The sequence below is a fragment of the Bos javanicus genome, chromosome X, assembly GCF_032452875.1.
Source record: "Bos javanicus breed banteng chromosome X, ARS-OSU_banteng_1.0, whole genome shotgun sequence".
NCBI classification, from domain to species: domain Eukaryota; kingdom Metazoa; phylum Chordata; class Mammalia; order Artiodactyla; family Bovidae; genus Bos; species Bos javanicus.
In genome coordinates, this window is record NC_083897.1 from 138,410,048 (window position 1) to 138,424,390 (window position 14,343).

The window sequence follows — 14,343 nt, forward strand, 5'->3', positions numbered from 1 at the left end:
ACAGCTGGAGGTGGGCTTTTGCCCGCATTTCTAACCACCCCCCCCCCCAAAAAAAATGAGTTTGTTTATAAATCCATCTTTATCAGTACTTGAGACTGAAGACGACATTGAGGCCCTGAAGAACATGGAGTCAAGGAGTGGAGAGAGAGATACATAGTGTTTCGGCACCTGGACTTTGTCAAGCCTATAGGCCACACGTGAACTATCCACTTCCCTTTTTTTAAGCACAATTTGATGTGTGTTGCTAAGGCTTGCCATTGTGAAAAAAAATATCCTGGTTTATTAGAATACTAACCTTTTTTTTTTTTGTAGAGAATTACAATGATGCTGGGCTTCCCTGGTGGTTCATCTGGTAAAGAATCTGCCTGCAATGCAGGCGACCTGGGTTCAATCCCTGGGTCGGGAAGATCCCCTGGAGAAGGGAAAGTCTACCCGCTCCAGTATTCTTGGGCTTCCCTGGTGGCTCAGCTGATAAAGAGTCAGCCTGCAATGCGAGAGACCTGTGTTCGATCCCTGGGTCGGGAAGATCCCCTGGAGAAGTGAAATGCTACCCGGTCCAGGATTCTGGCCTGGATAATCCCGTGGACTGTATAGTCTATGGGGTCACAAAGAGTCGGACATGACTGAGCGACTTTCACTTTTCACTCTAAAATGATACTGAATGCTATTCAGAGTCACAGAGATTCCTTCTTCTTCTTTTTTTTTTTCTTTCACTAGGATGTATTATCTACGGACATAAAAATGCCTCCGAGATATGTATATTTTACTGAATAACAGAAATAGGTACAATTAGGGAATTCCCTGGTGGTCTAGTGGTTAGGACTCTGCGGGTTTCACTGCTGAGGACACAGGTTCAATCCCTGGTCGGGGAAACTGAGATCCCACAAGCCGTGTGACCCACTCCACCTGCTAAAAACAAAAACAAAAATTCATGAAGGACAACACTGTTACCACCACCACTCTTTCCCCACCAGATGTTACCAGTCTTTGGACCATCATCTCTGCAGTGTTACTGTGTCTGCAACCCTTATCCAGGATGCATTTTGCATTCATGTATCATACTGCCTATACCTTGCAGATCCTGCGTGTATCTATCACTCAAGGGTCAGCTGGACGCTCCTCTCTGCCTAGCTATGTATATAGCTCATTCACTCAACTGCTTTCAGAGCCTTCTGCAGATGACCAGGGCCACAATGTATCCATTAGGGAGGTTTTTTTTCTTTTTTTTTTTTTTATTGGTACCTGATGTTTATAGTAGAGAATTTATTGAAGTCGATCAGTCCAACAGAGCTCCTATCGGAAACACACTGAAACAGGATGTACCGCTCTTGGCGGAAGCCATCTGTGGTCCTTGGTCCCCATCCAAGCTGGCGATGGCTGTTGTCAGACGAATTGCACAACTGGGTGAATTCAGGTTACCCCAGATCAGTCTTCCACCCCGAGCTGGGCCCTCCCGAGAGCAGGCAATGCTGTGAGCCCCTGTGTGGCTTTCCGGTCCGACCCCCAGCCCCCACTGCTGGCCCCCAGCCTCTGCTGAACTCACCGCCAAGCAGATGACAGTGTCAGCAGGTAGAAAGCCACTCATTTCTTACCTCGGCCATGCTGACGCTCACCTTCATCCACATATATCATCCCCACCATCTCTGGGTCCAGTTGCCCTTCCTTCTCTGGTAACACCTCCCCACTGTGTCTTCTCTCCTACTGGGTAGCTCCATCCTTGGCTCCCACTCCCCACCCCGAGGTTGATCATAACTGTGAAAGTATGTTGCCTTGATAACCTCACCTTCAGCATCCCAGTTCTCAAATGGATTATTGTTAAAAAGCAAGAAACGTCATTTTGCCAACACAGGTCCATATAGTCAAAGCTAGGGTTTTCCCAGTCGTCGTGTATGGATGTGAAAGTTGGACCATAAAGAAGGCTGAGTGCCGAAAAATTGATGCTTTGGAACTGGTGTTGGAGAAGACTCTTGACAGTCCCTTGGACTGCAAGGAGATCAAACTAGTTAATCCTAAAGGAAATCAGTGCTGAATGTTCATTGGAAGGACTGATGCTGAAGCTGAAACTCCAGTCCTTTGGCCACCTGATGTGAAGAACTGACTCATTTGAAAAGACCCTAACGCTGGGAAAGATCGAAGGCGAGAGGAAAAGGGGGTGACAGAGGATGAGATGGTTGGATGGCATCACCAACTTGATGCACATGAGTTTTAGCAAGCTCCAGGAGTTGGTGATGGCCAGGGAAGCTTGTGTGCTGCAGTCTGTGGGATCACAAAAGAGTCGGACATGACTGAGCGACTGAACTGAACTGAAAGAGTTGCATGCGACTGAACAACTAATGCTTTCCTTTCACGTATCCTGCTACATGCCTCCTTGCTGAAAATCATTCAGTGGTACCCCGAGTCTGTTCTGGGTATGACCTACACCCCTTGGCCTGGACCACCTTGCCCAGGCTCTGCAGTCTTTCCTGCTCTACTGATGACCTGTGTTCCTGCCCCTTTCTGAGTCCTTCCCCCCCACCCCTGCCCCCATGTCTTACTAAGTCTCTGTTCTGCAACGCCCTCCTTCCCTGTGAACTCCTTGACGTCTCTCCAGGTCCACAAAGTGCCACGTGCAGACCCACAACTAACAGAGCACACAGCTGAAAGCCATCCCCAAAGCCAGCCGTCTGTACAGCTGATGGGAAACGTGTGAAATTTTATATGGAATGTTTAAAGTCAAAATACAGCTACACGTAAGCTACTTGTTAGTGACCAAACAACCGCAGTAGGGAAAAAAAAAAACACTTCATTAAATAATTTGATTGCTTATGAAAATATCAACTGTAATTTCCCATTACACACAGAAACAATTGATGACTATCAACAGAGAAGGGGAAATTCGAGGGTGGCTGTGGAATTCGAAGATGTAACTGGTTATTATGGTAATATCGACATGAAATTCTGGTCCCCTTACTGCAGGGTGAAATAACTGGACCGTGATGTGAATGGTCTAGCCGATACTGGATTTTCATAGCATATTTAAATTACAGCCCCGTTCACATGTAGGACAAAATGGCCAGTTGGATCAAAAAAATGTCCTTAGTACGGGGAACAATTTCAGGTCATGGAGAAAAAGCACATTTGGCATCTCGTAGGTGCCAGGAATGTAGAAACAGGACCCGCTGTCAAAACTGTGTAATAGATGACATTTTATGGCCATTTGGTTTTATTCCATTTTTGTATCTCTATTTTGAATTTTTTTTTATCGTAGTAAAATGTACAGAACCCAAATTTTACCATTTTCACCGTTTCTTTAACAGTACAGTTCAGAGGCACTAAGTACTTTAGCAGTGATTTTATTTCACCTTCGTGAGGAATTCAAGAATGGATATAGCATAACTTAAAACTGCCTTGAAACTGCAGACACTTGGCAGTCTACTTTTTTTTTTTTTAAAACCTATGAGAGAAAGAAGTCTTTATGTCCAATAACACATTTGAGAATTGATGGACTATTTTCTTGATGTCCTCCTGGTAGAGAGAAGAAAAAAACCTAGTTTGTAGTTCTAAGGACAAGGTGCAGGCTTTTTTTTTTTTTTTCAGGGCATTTTTGTGCTTCCTATTTTGGAGTGAACTTTCTGGCTGGTTTGGATAAAAGAATCTCAAGATAAAGTGGGCAAGATGTCAGGAAAATAAGACTGAATCGTGGTACCCATCCAGACGGAGAGCCTGTGAGAACTTGATGAGCGTCTGTGGAATTCTGGACACCTTTCAAGTCCTCCTGGTGCCTTCACTTGTTACTGCAGCTAAGAAGTTGAAATAGCAAGTGGAGCTCTGAGCACCGCAGATGGGGGTGGAGTTATTTCAGTCTTCTCCTGGATTCTGATGTTCATTTGGACCCAGTAACGTGCACACAATTAAAAAAAAAAAGAGTTTGTTCCAACAGAAAGATGGCCCTCGTTCTGCACAGAAACATCTTTTTTGAGTGATCATTAAATAATGGAGTGCTGAAGTGCTTTGACTCTTGAGCTCAGCAAGTAAATTAATTTGAAAAAAAAATAGCACAAAGGTTCTCTGTTCCTTCTGTGAGAAAGTTTCTGTTGAACAATTTTTCATGATGAGCAAAAAGAAAAAAAGATTGCATTAATTGCGGGTGTCCCTAGATCATTTTCTCCTTCGTTTTTGGGCTTTACTCCTCTTCCTCGTTTGAAGTGTTGTAGACAGCTTTGATCATGCTGCCGTTGCCAAGTGATTCATCCTTCTGCTGAATCCCCCTACCACCGAACGGAAAGGTCCTCTTGCTCAGCGTCACACAGTTCAATGTTCATCCCGGGCTTTGAACTACCTCGCTATGAGAGAACAATTGGGAATTTTCTGACTAGAGGAAACAGAACACTGGGCTTGGTTTCTGCAGCTTGGATTTTTATATGAATTTCCAGACAGCTCTCAAGTTCTAAAAACGACTCGGGTCATCTCACGACGCGTTCCCTAATCGTGAACCTGTCAATGCTTCCAAGAAGGGCTGTCCTCCTTTGCCCGGAAGTCGCAAGGAGACTGTCAATGTGTCTTTCTCCCCGAACAGGAGTAAGAAAAGTTACTTGTAGTCCACTTTTATCATGGCTCTTCATTTGTGCGGACTCTTTCTTCTTTAAAAAAAAAAAAAAAAAAAACTTTCTTTATTTGAACCAGGTCTCAGTTGCAGCACCAGGTGGGATCTTTAATTACGGCAGAAGAAGTCTTAGCTGTAGCACATGGTATCTAGTTCCCTGACCAGGGATCGAACTCTGGTCCCCTGCATTAAGAGTATGGAGTAGTAGTCACTGGACCACTAGGGAAGTACTTGTTTCTAGCGCCTTGGTGGGAAAACACACAGTTGTTTTTTTTTTAAGGAAAACCTTCTTGAAAGGAAGATTGCTTCTGCGTTTCAACGTGACCACTTCCTGGTTGGTGATGTCACTTCCTGGTTGGTGATGTCACTTCCTGGTTGGTGATGTCACGGCCGACCTTTGCTGAAGGGCTGCAGCCTTACCTCTGGTGTGACCCCTGGGAGCTCTTGGGCCTCATGAATGTAGCTTTAACTGATTTCCCAGGCCAGTGAGCGTGTGCATACCAGCGATTTGCAGAATCAATGAAAAATAACGAGTTAAGGCAACCAAGCGGAGTGGAAAGCGTCCTACAGAGCACCCGCCTTTTCCTGCCTCCCACTTGCATTTTTAACAAACAGAATTCAGGGGTGGATAAAGTCCAGGACACCCAGTTATTTTTGCATTTTGGACGCACAGCGAATGATGTTTTAATATTACGTCTATCCCAAAGAGGGCTTCCCTGGTGCTCAGATGGTAGAGAATCCACCTGTAATGCAGGAGACCTGGGTTGGATCCCTGGGTTGGGAAGATCCCAGGGCCTGGCAATCCACTCCAGTATTCCTGCCTGGAAAATCGCAGCCGAAAACTCACTCTTTATCTGCATTCTGCCTCTCACTTATCACACCTTTTAGACCTACAGGCCCCAATGCGGTAGCCGCTGGGCACAAGTGACTAGCAAGCTACTCAACTGTGGCTCGTCTCAGTGGTTACGTGAGTTTGACTTCTAAGGCTTCATATGAAGAACCCCAGGTTTCTGACTTTAACGTAAAGGAAAAAAAAAAAGTTTCCCATTAATAACTTTGTACTGTGCTGTGCTTAGTGGCTCAGTCGTGTCTCTTTTCGACTCCATGGAATGTAGCCTGCCAGGCTCCTCCATCCATGGGATTCTCCAGGCAAGAATACCGGAATGGTTTGCCATTTCCTTCTCCAGGGAATCTCCCCGACCCAGGGATTGAACCCAGGTCTCCCACATTGCAGGCAGATTCTTTACCATCTGAGCCACCAAAGTAACTTTAGTATTAGGTCATATGTTGAAATCATACTATTTCGTCATCTACTGAGCTAAAATGAATTGTTAGAATTGTTTCTTTTTAATTTTTAATAGGGCTACTAAATCATTTAGAATTACATATGTGGTTTGCGTTATATTTCTGTTAGATCACAAGGCTTTAAAGCAGGGATGGGCAGACATTTTTCTGTTAAGGGCTAGAGAGTGACTCTTGTGGGCTCATGATGGATAGGATCTCTGCTGAAAATTCTCAGCTTGGCCCTTGTAGCCTCTGAGAATAATATAATACAAATGGGTGTAGCCGAGTGCCAATAAAACTTTATTTGTAACAATAGGCAGGGCTACTTTGGCCCAAGGGTGTGGTCTGCTGACTTCTGCTTGAGACACCTAGGGGTTTTATTTGTATTTTTAGGTGGAATGTCTCCATGACTCTTCCCTGGAGAAGGAAATGGCAACCCACTCCAGTATTCTTGCCTGGAGCATCCTGTGGACAGAGGAGCCTGGTGGGCTGTGGTTCCTGGGGGTCATGAAGAATCGGACACGACTGAGCAACCAAACCACCATCTCCATGACTCAGTCCTATGACTTGGACAGAGGGAGAAAATATTTGTAAGTGGACAATTTACCTTTCCCAAAGGTGGTTGGAGTACTAAATATGAAATGGCTGACAGTTTATTGATTTTTTTTTTTTAAGTGAAGGGGAGGATAAACCACAGATATGGTGACTCTTGTGGCAGGGGGCGGGGTTGGGGGAGGTCTTGTGTCAATTCCTTCTGGATTCCCCCCCAGGGAAGTTCAGGTGGCCTGTCCTTTATTCTGCAGAGGCAACGAGGGCTTGTTGTTGCTGTTGCTGTCTACTCACAAGTTGCGTCCAACTCTCCGAGAACCCATGGACTGTATAGCCCGCCAGGCTCCTCCGTCCATGGGACTCTCCAGGCAAGAATTCTGCAGTGCGTTGTCATTCCCTTCTCCAGGGGATCTTCCCCACCCAGGGATCGAACCTGGGTCTCCTGCATTGGCAGGCAGATTCTTTACGAGCTGAGCCACCACGGAAGTCCCAAGGAGGACCTGGGATAAGAATTTTGTCCCAGATGCCGCAAGAGCGTCAGGGCATACGCTTTACCCACAGTCCACGTGAGACACTGCAAATCTATCTGACAGATGGTAAAGGCACGAAACACCAGAAATGGGGGCCGTCATGCTAATAAAACCAAAGGAATTTTTTTTTTTTTACAAAGAGCTGCACAAGTAGTAAATCACATTTTCTCACCCAAGTAAAATGTTTTATCTAGTGAGAGCCTGGCATGAGGTAACTTTCTAAGAACTGACTTCAGCATGATTGGGAAATACCCTGAAATGTACAAGCTTTCGGGATCACATTAAAAAAAAAAAACAAAAAACACCACTGACAGGCGCAGATATACTATGGGGAGGTGAAGCAGGGTGAGAGCGATCCGTTGCGATTGGTCCATAAACGAGGTTCTTTGTATATTTCTTTTACTGCCAAGGTGGAGGGGTGGGCGGTGCTGTGGAGGGGTGGGCGGTGCTTAGAAGTAGTTCTGGAATTAAATATTCATCCGCGAAAGGGTAAGCCCAAGACATTTATAAATCAGTTTGATTTATCACCTGTGTCATGCTCTCCTTTTCAGCGCTGAGGGAACCTGGAATTAATTTCTGTTCCTTTTGGTTTTGTAGTATGTGAATGGGGCCAAGGTGTCAGTTTTTAACTTGAATTTCCATTTCCATGGTTATCTTCTCTTTGGGCACTGCTGGGGAAATGTGATTTCGCTGCAATGGCAACGCTGGCTTAAGTAGCCCGGGGGGTCGGGGCGGGGGTGGGGGGACTGCTGTGGGACTAAGTTAGGGGTGGCGATGGGCTGCACTTCTCAGCTTGTAAGAGTTGACAGCCTTGGGGGAATCCCAGCGAAGGGCTTGCACACGAGTGTCTATTTAGGGGCAGCTCTTGGTTATTTATGTACAGTCGGGAAGGTCCCCTGGAGGAGGAAATGGCAACCCACTCCAGTATTTTTGCCTAGAGAATCCCATGGACAGAGGAGCCTGGCGGGCTACCTACCGTCCGTGGCGTCGCAGAAAGTCGAACACGACCGAGCGACTAATACTTGGTTTTCATCACTTTGTCGAAAATCTCCTTGTTCTCCTGTAAGAGGGAAGTAAGTAAAATTCAGTGGATGCTACTGTGTTTTGGGAACTTAATTTAGGACGTTTACATATTTTATTTCACTATTGAAATTACACGCTGACTAGTAATAAAGTGCAAAATCTACAGGCACATAAAGCGCAAAATACTTGGCAATATAAATGAATATAACTTTAAAAATATTCCATTTTACTCTCTCACTGACCCATGTATCATTGAAACTGCTTTCTGGACTTCCCCCGTGGCCCAGAAGTTAGGATTCCACCTGCCAAGGCAGGGGACATAAGTTTTGATCCCTGGTGCCTGACGATCCCACATGCCTCAGAGCAACTAAGCCTGCGTGCCACGACTCCTGAAACCCATGAGCTCTAGAGCCCGTGTGTTGCAGCTACCAAGCCTGAAAGCCTAGAGCCCAGGCTCTGAAACAAGTGAAGCCTCCCCAGTGAGAAGCCCTTGTGTTGCAACAAAGAGCACAGCCAAAAAGAAACAAGCAAAATTAAAAAAAAAAAAAAAAACCCTGCTTTCCAAGTAATATAGATTGAGGCACAAATCATCCATCTGATGATTTCCAAATGATCCATCTAGTAAGTTCTAAAGTCTTCCTGGATAGCTCGGTTGGTAAAGAATCCACCTGCAATGCAGGAGACCCTGGTTTGATTCGTGGGTCAGGAAGATCCCCTTGGAGAAGGGATAGGCTACCCACTCCAGTATTCTTGGGCTTCTAAGTTCTGAATCATTGGTTGCCTTTTAGAAATTGTCGATGGGATCTTTTTTTGAGACAGCTGCTACTAACAAAACAATGCCAGGATTTGATAGATGAAATTGTGGTAAGCTACCCCAGAAATGCGTGTGTGCTGAGTCGCTTCAGTTGTGTCTGACTGTTTGCAACCCAAAGGACCATAGCCCACCAGGCTCCTTTGTCCATGGGTCTCTCCAGGCAAGAATACTAGAGTGGGTTGCCGTTTCCTTCTCCAGGGGAATCTTCTTGACTCAGGCCTCGAACCCAAGTCTCCTGCTACTCCTGCATTGTTAGGCAGGTTCTTCAGTGGCTCAGTTGGTAAAGAATCTGCCTGCCAATGCGAGAGACCCGGGACCAATCCCTGACTGAGCAACTCAGCGCACACAGCACTAGTATTCTTGCCGGAGAATCCCATGGACAGAGGAGTCTGGCAGGCTACAGTCCGTGGGGTCCCAAAGAGTCAGACAGGACTGAGACTAACACTTTCTTTACTGCTGAGCCCCCTGGGAAGGCCCCCTGCAGGAATACTACATACTGAATGCAGGTATTTGGAGGTGGGGGCCTTTGACTGCTAATTACACCCTGAGGGTGGAGCCCTCATCAATGGGATTAGTGCCCCTGTAAGAGAGACTGTGCAGGGAAACCCATTCCAGTATTCCTGCCTGGAGAAACCCATGGAGAGAGGAGCCTGGTGGGCTACGGTCCATAGGTTTGCAAAGAGTCAGACAGGACTGAAGCAAGTTAGCAAGAGAGACCCTACAGAGATCCCTCTCCTCTCTTGTCAACGTGAGAGCACAGGGAGATGCTCCCTTCTATGAATCAGGGAAAAGGCCCTCACCAGACAGCAAACCTGGAGGCACCTTGATCTGGGATGTCTCAGCCTCCAGAACACTGAGAAATACATGTCTGCTGTTTACAAGCTGCCCCGTCTATGGCACTTTGCTAGAGGAGCCCAGGGGGACTTCGCCGGAGGGGACTTCCCCTTAAGGGACCCTAATGGGTTCCAGGGACACCGTGTGTGTTTCAGTTGCCCTGGCTGTGTTGCCTGCACGTCAATACCGGGGGGCTCACCTGGACAGGTTGCATCAGCCTTGCCCGCATGCCACCACTGAGGCAGCCTGTCCCCAGACCTGCCCCTTGCCCCTCCAATGCAGGGAGTCTCCATGGCAGTGGGAGGCCACCAAACCTGCTAGGCTACTGACCCCTCTGTCCACTCAGTAGCTGCCAGGGGCTTCCGGCGTCAGCACAGAATGTACTTCTGGAGCCTTTAAAAAGTCTGAGATCCACTTAAGAATCCTGCCCTGCATTTGGCTACAACTTCACTCAGTTCAGTTCAGTCACTCAGTCGTGTCCGACTCTTTGCGACCCCATGGACTGCAGCACGCCAGGCCTCCCTGTCCATCACCAACTCTTGGAGTCTACCCTAAACCCATGTGCATTGAGTCGGTGATGCCATTCAACCCTCTCATCCTCTGTCGCCCCCTTCTCCCACCTTCAAGCTTTCCCAGCATCAGGGTCTTTTCTAATGAGTCAGTTCTTTGCATCAGGTGGACAAAGGATTGGAGTTTCAGTTTCAGCACCAGTCCTTCCGATGAATATTCAGGACTGATCTCCTTTAGGATGGACTGGTTGGATCTCTTTGCAGCCCAGGGACCCTCAAGAGTTTTCTCCAACACCACAGTTCCAAAGCACTGTTACAAAACATGACTTTGTAATCTCTTTTAATCTAGAACAGTCTGTCTGCCTTTGGTTTGACGTTGTTGAAGACTGCTGGCTTGTAGTTTACTGTAAGTGTCCCAGGGTCTGTGTCTGTTTGCTCATTTCTGCGTGCTCCACGCTGGCTGGACATTTTTTGGCAAGAATGCTGCAGAGGTGTTACTGTGTCCCTTTCACAGTTATAACAGGAGGATCCGATGCTCAAGATGACCTTGCATTGCTCTGGCTGACCTAGCTTAGTTGGTTAGGGCTATGCCCACTCAATACCCTTGACAAGTGGGCACTTCCTTTCCTGTGTAAGTGATGAGTTAATGGAGGGCATATGGGCCAGCTTTGGAGAGTCTGAATATTTGGTCACACCTACCCCCTAACTACTCCTGTTGGAAGTGCTGCCTTGATGGTGACAGAATGGTGAATTACCTTTTTAATCTTCTCTTTTCTAAATTATTTTTTCATTCGTCCCTACCAGTTTTATTAAGATATGATTGACACATTAACATTGTGTGTGAAGTCTTCTACAAATTCTGAGCTGAAAGTCTTCTAAGAGCTTGACTTCTGTACCCCAACTTTTGAGCATCATTACAGACTCATGGGTTTTTTTTTTATAATTGTTGTTTTTATTTTTATTTTTTGGTTGTATGTATTATAATCAACTAGCATTATTGTTATTATTTTTTGCCTACCTTGAGGCTGGCAGGATCTTAGTTCCCTGACAAGGAATTGAACCCCCAGCCCTGAGCACTGAAAGTGTGGACTCCTAACCACTGGACTGCCAGGGGCTTTTTATTATTTTTCGGATGCTCAAACTGTCCCCGAATTGGCCAGTGGGAGTCCTCTTGGCGTGCGTGGGTGTGCATGTGCTAAGTCACTTCAGTGGTATCTGACTCTTTGTGACCCGATGGACTGTATAGCCCACCAGGCTCCTCTGTCCATGGGATTCTCCAGGGAAGAATACTGGAGTGGGTTGCTGGGTGCTCCTCCAGGAAATCTTTCCCAAACAAGGGATCGAACCCACGTCTCCTGGGTCTATTGCATTGCAGGTGGATTCTTCACTGCTGAACCACCAGGGAAGGCCCCTTTTGGCACCCATCACTATTAAAAGGCAGATTTCCGCCCACCCCAAAACCTGCTACACGTGACGTGCTTGAAAGAACTACAATACAGACGTGAGGTTTTTGATATTACTCTGCTTTGCCTCATCTCATGCTTCAGCCAGAATACACAGCATTTAACTTGTTGAAGATGAATATCTTGGGGAATAATGGCACTGCATGGCATTACTGTGATGCAATTATACAAATATGACTCCAAAGCTCACCTGACCACAGAGAAATTCTGGGTTAATAAAACATTGTGGTTTACCTGTTTAAGTCAAGGCTCAAGTTTGCTGAACATTTTATGACAGCAGAAATTCACTCAAAGTGAAGTGAAAGTCACTCATTCATGTCCAACTCTTTGCAACTCCGAGGACTATACAGTCCATGGAATTCTCCAGGCCAGAATACTGGTGTGGGTAGCCTTTCCCTTCTCCAGGGGAATCTTCCCAACCCCAGGGATCGAACCCAGTTCTCCTGCATTGTGGGTGGATTCTTTACCAGCTGAGCCACCAGGGAAGCCCAAGAATACTTGAGTGGATAGCCTATCCCTTCTCCAGTGGATCTTCCCAACCCAGGGATCAAACCAGGGTCTCCTGGATTGCAGGCAGTTTCTGTAACAGCTGAGCCCCCAGGGAAGCTCAGAAATTCACTGAGCAACCCCCAGATGTTTACCTCAACATCTAAGACAAAGCCCCTGTTGCTACTGCTTTGGGAAGAAAGGTGTTTAAAAAATTTACTTATTTATGTATTTTTGGCCGTGCTGGGTCTTCACTGCCTCGAGAGCTTTTTGCTACTTGTGGCGTAAAGGCTTTTCATTGTGGTGGCTTCTCTGGCTGTGGAACACAGGCTCTAGGGCTCATGGGCTTCAGTACTTGCAGCACCTGGGGGCGGCAGCTGTGGCTCCCGGGCTCCAGAGCACAGGCTCCACAGTTGTGATGCACGGGCTTAGTTGCTCCTTGGCACGAGCATTCTTCCAGGACCAGGAATTGAACCTGTGTCTCCTGTACTGGCAGGTGGACTCTTTACCATGGACCACCAGGGAAGCCCAGAAAGGCTTTATTTGTTTGTTTGTTTTTTGAGAAGTCATAGCAACACACAAATTTCATTTCAATTTGATACAGATACTTCTTGTGGCATTTCTTCTGTGTGTGTGCATTACTCCACTGTAGGTGGTGTGTGTATAGGTGTGTACGTGTGTGCACTCCTTCAATGAAGATAGTATGCATACTTGTGTGTATCCAGTTCAGTTCAGTTGCTCAGTCACATTCGACTCTTTGTGACCCCATGAATTGCAGCACGCCAGGCCCCCCTGTTCATCACCAACTCCCAGAGTCCACCCAAACCCATGTCCATTGAGTCGGTGATGCCATCCAACCATCTCATCCTCTGTCGCCCCCTTCCCCTCCCGCCTTCAATCTTTCCCAGCATCACGGTCTTTTCCAAGCAGTCAGTTCTTCGCATCAGGTGGCCGAAGGATTGAAGCTTCTCACACTCGTCTTTGAGCTGGCGTAGAGTGAATCTGGGAAAAATTACTTGCAGCTGGTTCTCGCTGGCTTCTCTTCTATTTCTGAGCCTGGGGGTGGGAGTGGGTCACTGAGGGACACAAGAGCTGGGTAATGTATTACAGAAATGTGGCCTTCTTCGTGCTTGATGATGATGATAGCAGTGTCATTTAGTGCAGAGTGCGAGCTGTGCTAGAAATATTAAAGCTTCTGAGGCAGCCAAGACGTTCCCCTCACTTGCGTGTTAATCAGGCTCAGAAGAGCCGGAGGACCTCTCACTAAGTTGGTGAAATATCACGAAGAATAATTACAGTGTGTAAAAATAGCCGGAGAACAGAACAGCGGGTCAAAAGAGTTAACATGTGTTGTGCAATCCAGGAAGCCTGTGCAAACTTCCTTTTCTTTCCAAAGATCCTCCGTGGCGTCTTTCCCTGGGTTTCCGCCGTATCTGTGAGGGGAGCTTGCGAGATGGTGCAGTCAGTGACAACCCCAGGGACTCACAAAGCAGCATCTGTATCGCTCTGGCAACGTGTCACTGCAAGTTGGCCCAAGGCCCCTGCTGCTGAAGCCACGTGGGGACCAAGGTAGGTGGAGATGAGGAGGGTGGAGGAAAATGACAACCTTGCCATCAAGTCTCCCCCTGACATGTTACGTTTCTCATCTTCGTGGGGGAGACATGTCACGTGGCCAGACCCAAGTTCAGCTGGGTGGGGTGTTTAATCCTTCCCCACGGCAAAGAGATGGGGAGACAATGGAAACAGTGACAGACTTTATTTTCCTGGGCTCCAAAATCACTGCAGATGGTGACTGCAGCCATGAAATGAAAAGACACTTGCTCCTTGGAAGAAAAACTATGACCAACCAAGACAGCATATTCAAAAGCAGAGACATGATTGCCGACAAAGGTCCGTCTAGTCAAAGCTGTGTTTTTTTGAGTAGTCATGTATGGATGTGAGAGTTGGACTATAAAGAAAGGTGACCGCCAAAGAATTGGTGGTTTTAAACTGTGGTGTAGGAGGAGACTCTGGAGAGTCTCTTGGACTGCAAGGAGATCCAACCAGTGCATCCTAAAGGAGATCAGTCCTGAATATTCATTGGAAGGACTGATGCTGAAGCTGAAACTCCAATACTTTGCCCACCTGCTGCAAAGAGATGAGCCATTAGAAAAGACCCTGATGCTGGGAAAGATTGAAGGTGGGAGGAGATGGGGACAACAGAGGATGAGATGGTTGCATGCCATTACTGACTCAATGGACTTGAGTTTGAGCAAGCTCCGGGACACGG

The 14,343-nt window shown here is 46.8% G+C and overlaps 1 long non-coding RNA gene across 1 annotated transcript in view; it reads left to right on the plus strand.

Moving 5' to 3' along the window:
- Window positions 1–13,097: 13,097 nt before the first annotated feature.
- Window positions 13,098–14,343, plus strand: part of LOC133242141 (uncharacterized) — a 54,760-nt gene continuing 53,514 nt past the window's right edge. The window contains exon 1 of the long non-coding RNA XR_009734778.1: window positions 13,098–13,643. This is a non-coding gene — a long non-coding RNA (uncharacterized LOC133242141). The remainder of the gene's footprint in view (window positions 13,644–14,343) is intronic.